Below are 7,308 nucleotides of genomic sequence, written 5' to 3'. Positions count from 1 at the left end.
GGGGCGTCAGCTTCTACAGCTGAGGTGCCACAGCCAAGCCCACCCTCCTTCTGGGGGAGGCGAGATGTGGAGGGGCTGGGGGCCTGGGGGGGGGGGACTGCCACTCAGGCTCAGCAGCCAGATGGGCAGACTGAGGGGCTCCCAGCCAAGGGAGGTGCGATCTCCCCCAGCTCCACGTCCTGGAGTGCGAACTTCAAACGCCCGATTCCCAACATTTGGCCATATTTTTTCTTCCTTACCCCAAAGCAAATCCGGCTCCAATGTGGGCTCCTGGCGCCTGACTGGGGTACAGTTGGCTGTTTTGCAGAGTGAGGGTAGCTGCTCACACAAGGGGAGTTCGGGGGGCGGGGAGCCTGATGGGGATGCAGGAGGCGAGGGAGGGCGACTTTCTCTGTTGCTGGCCTTGGAAAGCGTTATTAGTGCCTGGCGAGTGGGTGGGTGGGCGGATGGATGGACGGATGGACGGGTGGATGGAGACGCTAATAAACAGGCACCGAGCAGGTAGCCTGAACGGGATGAGAGCAGGACGCCTCTTTCCCCCCAGGTCCCCGTGCCACACTGCGCCTTGGGCATCACACTCACCTCCCTGCACAAGGAAAGTCACTGTCTCCATCCGTCTCCTCAACCACCTGAGCCTTCCCAAGCTCTGCATGGCTGGGGCACTGACCTTCTCACCCGACAGTGAGCAAATGGGCCCCTTCAGAGCTGAGGGAGGAAGAGGGGAGGGGGAAGAGAAGGAAGGGAAGGAAGTCTGACCTCTCTGTAAACAACATGACGTCTCACACACAGTCAGGAAGAGGCAGCCAGGGCCGCGTCCGTGCATGGGTCCCACAGATTCACGTGTCAGCAAAAGAGGAGAACCCGGAGGATCCCATTTGCATGAGATGGAAACCAGGCGAAATTAAGCTACGCAATCGGGGTCAGGAGAACGGTTCCCCCCGGGGTGGGGTGTTAACCGGGGGGGGGGGGGCGGCGTGCCTTCTGGGGTGTTGGACACGTTCTAAATCTTGATCTAGCTGCTGGTTCCATGGGAGTCCACATATGTGGAAATTCAGCAAGTCGTGACCCAAAGACGGACTGTCTTTCGAACACAGTTCTGTATATGCGAGTGGTAGAGGCCAGCCAAATTTTTAAATAGATGAGACGACAGGAGATGGATGGACAGATGAAAAGCAGACACCCCCCTCGGTGGACGCTGTTGGGCACTTGGTATGCATGGGGCCCTGCACTAGTCTTGGGGTCTAGGGGCAAATGAGTCCCAGCCACCTCCTCCAAAGAGCTCACAGGCCGGGAGACAGGTCCTGGCAGGTGGGCACCACAGCCAAACAACAGGAGGGCCGTGGTCTAAGGGGAGGGAGGGGCTGGCTCAGGAGAGGGGGGCCGTATTTGCCAAGAGCATCAGATGGGCAGAATGGGATAAAAAGCAGAGAAATAGGCTGGGAGCGGAGTTTTACAGCCAAAAGATGCCTGAAAAAATAGAGGCAAAGGCATGGCGAGTGGGTGGGTGGGTGGGTGGGCGGATGGAAAGTTCGTTCAGGTAAAAATTGCCTTGCACATGGCAAATGCTTAATTCCACGTTGAACGAATGCATAAACGAGTCTAGTAGCTTCTGGTTTCTCGAGCAGGGCTGATAACAATGATAATCAGGCAAGGGTCCTCAACCCTGGGAGATTCTTTAGTCCAATGTTCTGCCTGCACCGTTCCGGCATCCAGAATGATCAGGGATGCAGGGCGACCCTTGGGACAAGGTGTTCATCGTGGCCTTATTTATAATGGCAGTGGCCAGGGGACGACCCCCCAAAAGATCTTTTCAGGGGAGCCTTGACACAGCCACACGGGAACATTCCCTCACTCTAAAGATGACAGGGAGAAAGCATTGTTAATGATACGAAGAAAGTGTTTATGACGGAAAGTGAAGGCAAAATAAAATAATTAGTATATAAAAGTCGGCATACCCTATGAACTCTCACCAAAGCTTGTGGAGTTTTGTTTTTTGTTTGTTTGTTTGTTTGTTTGTTTGCGACAAAACAACTTAGAAAAAAATGACATTGAGGCATTTTGTGTGTGGCCTTCCCCAAGTGGCAGGATAATTTCGTTTTCTGCCTCGTCACCCGGTCCGCATTAACCAAGCTTTCCAAAAATGGCAAGAGAGTACTTGAATTCTCAGGCAAAGAAAGGCCACTCCCACTCGCCAGCTTCAAGGCAAGAGCAAAAGGGAACTCATTGAAAAAAATAATGACGACGGCAATGTTGGAGTCGTGACAGTCACTTCCAACATAATCTCCCTCCGAAGCCCCCGTTCGTTTTCAGATCTTGTACACTTGGGCTTGGACGTCGCTCAGAGCACGGTAGGGCTGTGGGGTTCGGGTGGGGCAGACCCATTTGCTCATGGTCACGACCCTGTCATTCACCCAACACGCATTTATTGAGCACCTACTATCAGCTGGGAAGGCCAACGAGCCACAAAGGAGGCCCCTCGCTGGGATTATGTTATTAGCTGGCCTGTTGCCCTCACTCGCCCAAGCAGGGTGATATCCAAAGGCCAGTGACATCTATCAAGTCCTTACCTCCTCCTGGGGACTCGACGTGCATTGTGGACATGAACCTCCCTCCAGTCCGATGAGATTAGCACCGCCTGCATTTCACAGATGAGGAAACTGAGGCTCAGAGAGGCCAGGTCATTTAGCCAACAACACGCCCAAGGAGGTGGTGGAAGAAGAGCCCGTGGTCACACTTACAAGGTCACACTTCCTCTCTGAGACTTGCTCCAACACAGGGGTCATGGAAATCAAAGTCATTCAGGGTAAGAGGGCAAACAGGAGACAACGAGGAGATGATGTATTGTCACACTGCAGAAAGTTGTGTGAAGGAAAACCAAGCAGGGTGACAGACAGGGGATGACAGACGTGTGAGGGGCCAGTACAGATAGGATGGCTTCAGGGACAGCCTCTGTGAGGCGTGGCATTCAGTCAAGACTTGAACGAGGGCGCGAATCACGCGGAGAACCGTGGAAGGTGGCCAGGCCAGCAAGTGCAAAGGTTCTGAAGCAGGATGGAGCTCGGCACAAACGAGGAGCAGGGAGGAGGCCAGCAAGGCTGGAGCGCGCTGGTGTGAGAAAAGGGAGAAGGACCAGAAGGAGAGGATGAAGAGGGAGGTCTCCCTCTTCACAATGGCCCCAGACAGAGGGCTGAAAAATGCCTTGTGATGCTCACCACTGGAAAAGTTTTGTCCAGGGCCCACGTTATAATGGGACTGGGAAGGCTGTTGTGTGGACAACTGGCTACTGCACCAGTCCAAGCAAGAGACAAGTATGGCCCAGACTAGAGCAGTATCAAGACATAGCCCCCTTCCTATTGACAAAAAAAAACCACTATCCAATTAAATGCAATCTGTTTCTATTGTGATGAATTCAGGGAGTTTGGCTTTGGAGACACCATCCTCTCTAGAACCTCACAGGAGGGGCATGTTGAGAGTGGGTCGGCTGAGAGGGGAGAGATTTGGAACACCCTATATCAGGAGGAACGCTTTAAATGGCTACTCACCTTGGAGAAGTGCAGAGGTGAGAGCCAGTTCCTTTGACTGCCCCCCCAGGAACCTGGACCTACCATCCCAAGCCCCCTCATGGCAGTCTGTGCTACGTGGTTTTGCCAAGAGCACAGACTGGGTCTCTCTCTACCACTGAGACAGATGATGAGACTGAGGCTCAGGGAGGCCAGGGAACATCCCCAAAGTCACACAGGAAACAAGTTACCCAGTATTACACAGCTAGTAAGTGGAAAGGTCTGGGTTTGAGTTGTGACGGCTTAGCCCCTGGCTCATGTTACAACCTCCGTCACGATACCCTGCCATCCAGTTGATGAACAAGTTTATTTTATGAAACGACAAGGCCAGGAATTACTTCTCTGGGGCGCTGTCCCATCCCATGCGGCCCCAGAGGGCAGAGAGAGACCCAACTTATGGAATATAGTGGGAGCCAGGGTGAAGGATGCTTTCAGTAGGTCAGAGTTCTAAGTTGCAGTTGGCTGCGGGCATGGAATAGAGAGCTTCCCATCCCTAGAAGGAAACAAGCAGAAAGAAATCAATCACGGCATCCATCTAGGCTTTAAGCAGGCATCGTATTAGATTACCTGGGTTACATCTTGCAACCTTAATATCCCATGAGTGGGTCACTCATTGAAAACACAGGGTTCCTTGGAAGACGCCCTCTTCAAAACAAAACAGAACCTTCATGCCAATTTGCCAGGCCGGGAGATGCTCTAGAAAGCTCCGATCTTCCACCTGAGGCAACAAGAGGAGACCCTGAGCCAGGAGCCAGGCCGCTTTCCTCCCAGCTGAACGCATTTTCAACTAAATTAAAATCATACCTCATTTTAAATGCAGGGGATTTAAAAAATAATAATAAAATATCTCCGCCATTTAAATATCATTAGTAATTACATTTGATTTTATTTCGAGCTGGTTGGAAACATTTTATTTCTAATTAGGGACATTTGTTTTTAACATCCAGTTTACGGGACGGAAAAACCTCCCTGTAACGAATGGGGAGCAGGGGAAGGCTTTGCCGGGTTCGTCATATGAGCCAGGGAAGGGATCTGGGGCTCTGCGGGGATCAGAAGGCCCCCAGACCCAAGCTCACAGCTCTGGGGCCAGCATGTTCTCTGCCTCTGCTAGGAAGTCATCAGAGAAGCAGGGGAGAAAGTGCGGAACTGGATGCTGGTTGGAACTTACAGAAATAATTATGGCAATTTTTTGGTAAGCATTTGCTATGTCTAAGGCCTTGCGCTAAGCCTTTTACTATTCAAGACGCCACCGCTAATGATGATCGTCAGCAGTTAACATTTATCCAGTAGGTGCCTCGTGCACACTTTGGGTACAGGATTTACTTTAATCCTCACAAGAAACTTTTTTCTTAGGTGGATTCAATCCCTCCTTCTCAATTCTATAATCCAAAAAGCTTTGGAAACTTCAAGGACTTAAAGACATTTGGGGGTGTGGTTGTGAGCCCTCGGCTTCCCGTTACGCTATTTAAAGCAGCACCCTGGTGGTTCCCACATGCTCCTTTCTTCCCCCTCGGTCCTGGAGCAAGGCTGAGTGTCCTGAGTAGGACTCGAACCCAAGACTCTGTGTTATTGCCTCACCCCCATCCCTGTTCAACTCACTAATGGGCCAGAGTGTTTGTTGACTGGCTAAGAGACCTCACAGCCTTCACCACGAAGGGGGGAGCTTGGAGTTAGCTAGTTACTGAGCTGGAAGATGTCATGGAATGTTCAGGTCTCACCTTGGCAGGAGGGGGGGAGGGGGTTCATATAAATGCAGATGTCTGAACCCTACCGGGACCTGTGGGATCAGAATTTCCAAGGGTGTGGCCCAGGCATTGGCATCTTCAATATCTTCTCTCCCGTCATGATCTGAGGATGAGCAGCTCAGATCGTAGGCTGGCATTTTGGAGCCTAATCATCCCATTCCCCCCTCCACCTTCACCTGTTGTATGAATCTTCTCCAACCTCCCAGACGGAGAGATGCTTGGCCTATTTTTGTTTGTATACCTCCAGTGACGGGGGGGGCTCACCGCCCGCATAGCTATTATGCCAAAATATGAACATTATGAAACATCCCACCGGTGATGTCTAGAGCCTTTACAGAAAGAAGAATTGCCCCTGCACGAGTTAACTTGATTGAAGGCAGAATAGGCAAACATCTATGTGTGTGGATAGAGGCTGAGGCTGTGCTCTGATGCATTTAGAAATTATCTTTCCAGAGAAGGAACAGTAATAGGGCTGCAAACGAAGCATGCCTTGCCATATTTGCACCTACAACCAGTGGATTTGATGGCACCAGACGCAGCTCACCAAACGGATGGTCAGGAGATTCCAGCTCTGCCCAGGCCTTCTTTGTGACCTCGTGCAATTCACCCAAGCTCTAAAAGCCTCAGTTTCCTCTTCTGTAACAGGTAACAAACAATAATTACCTCTCAGGGATGTGTAGACAGAATCCCTGCAGGAAAGAGACAGTGTGTTTCAAATTTGGGCCATTTCATAAAAAGACTATTCACCCAAAAGGGCACTGTATAGGGAAACCACCAGGAATGGTAGAGCTCCCCAAGGTTAGTCATAGTGGGGAGCAGTTTCTAGCCCCAGGTTGGATGGTAAAGTAGGGAGGAATCGCTGATACCTGGAGGAGAGAGCTAAGTGGGAAGGGCTGCCTGGTAGGAGGAGCTAAGGCCGGCAGGCAAGTGAGGATGCCAGCCTATAGCAGCATTGCAGGGAAGGCAGACAGGACAAGGGAGTAAATACCTCTGCCTGTCTCTTGTCCCGCCCTTGGATCTCCAACGGGGCTCCCTATTGGCTCCCCCAGCCAGATGCTGGAGGTCAAGGAGGTGGTTGATAAAGCCCACGGAAGACAGCTTCCTGGGTACATGGCAGAAGAGAAAAGCTACAGAAGGACCCCAAGGGGCACATAATACAGAACACATCCGTGCTGAAGCTTTAATGGACAAGCAGAGTTCCCAAGCTGGCACTGTCCTGGGTGCACGGGTCAGCCACAGAAGGGAAGGCATCTCCTGCCTTCCCACCTCTGCTGTCCTTGGCATTGACCAACACACCAGACAGAGCACCCGGCTGGCGTCACCACGGGTCAGGCCCTCGGGGCTGGCATACCCGCCCAGCGGCCAATCCCGGGCACTGCACAGACGCAGGGTGTGGCTTGTCCAGGAAGGCAGACAGGCCAGGGGCCGCTGGGGCTGTTTGTGGAGTTCTGGCTGCGTGTAGCTCCAAGCTGTCCGAATCAAGAGGCTGACATTTAACATGCGGCAGCTTCCTGTGATGGATAAATATTAAACACAGCACGACTGGCAAGACTAAGTGAATATCTATTAGTCTCCGAGATGGAGTCTGCAGGCGCAAGGAGAGGGCGTCCTAATTGTTCACCCCCCTCGAAATATTAAATAAGCATCTGGCTAGACTGCAGCCAGGGGGGCTTGGCCTGGCGTGGCTCTTGCTCACTCGCTCGCTCGCTCTCCCTCGCTCTGTCTTTATTTCCCTTACGTTAAGTTGAATGATCTTCTGTGTTTTTGAGGCCAGCCAAAAGGAAAAAAAAAAGATAATGTATGGAAAAATAAGCATTTCTATGACCCTCCTTCAAAGACCAGAATAGAAGCTAAAACCGCATGAGATCCTGGAGAGGGTCTAATTCAACGCCTCACGTTACACGTGCTAAAAGTTAAAGAAAAGATGAAGGCCAAAGAGCAGAATTGTGGCAAAAAAGCATCCACGAGTCAAGTCCAGTTCTGGCTACGTTTCATGTACTTAG

General features: G+C 51.6%; 1 long non-coding RNA gene across 1 annotated transcript; it reads right to left on the bottom strand.

Moving 5' to 3' along the window:
- Window positions 1-4,096: 4,096 nt before the first annotated feature.
- LOC123381374 lies at window positions 4,097-6,797 on the bottom strand. The gene is made up of 2 exons (XR_006588255.1): window positions 5,850-6,797; window positions 4,097-4,278 (listed from the first exon to the last, which is right to left on the bottom strand). It is a non-coding gene; the product is annotated as an uncharacterized LOC123381374 (long non-coding RNA).
- Between the last annotated feature and the right edge of the window lie 511 nt (window positions 6,798-7,308).

Source organism: Felis catus, chromosome D3 (assembly GCF_018350175.1).
Source record: "Felis catus isolate Fca126 chromosome D3, F.catus_Fca126_mat1.0, whole genome shotgun sequence".
NCBI classification, from domain to species: domain Eukaryota; kingdom Metazoa; phylum Chordata; class Mammalia; order Carnivora; family Felidae; genus Felis; species Felis catus.
The sequence above is the reverse complement of the archived record's forward strand: the minus strand, read 5'-3'. Positions and strand labels throughout refer to the sequence as shown.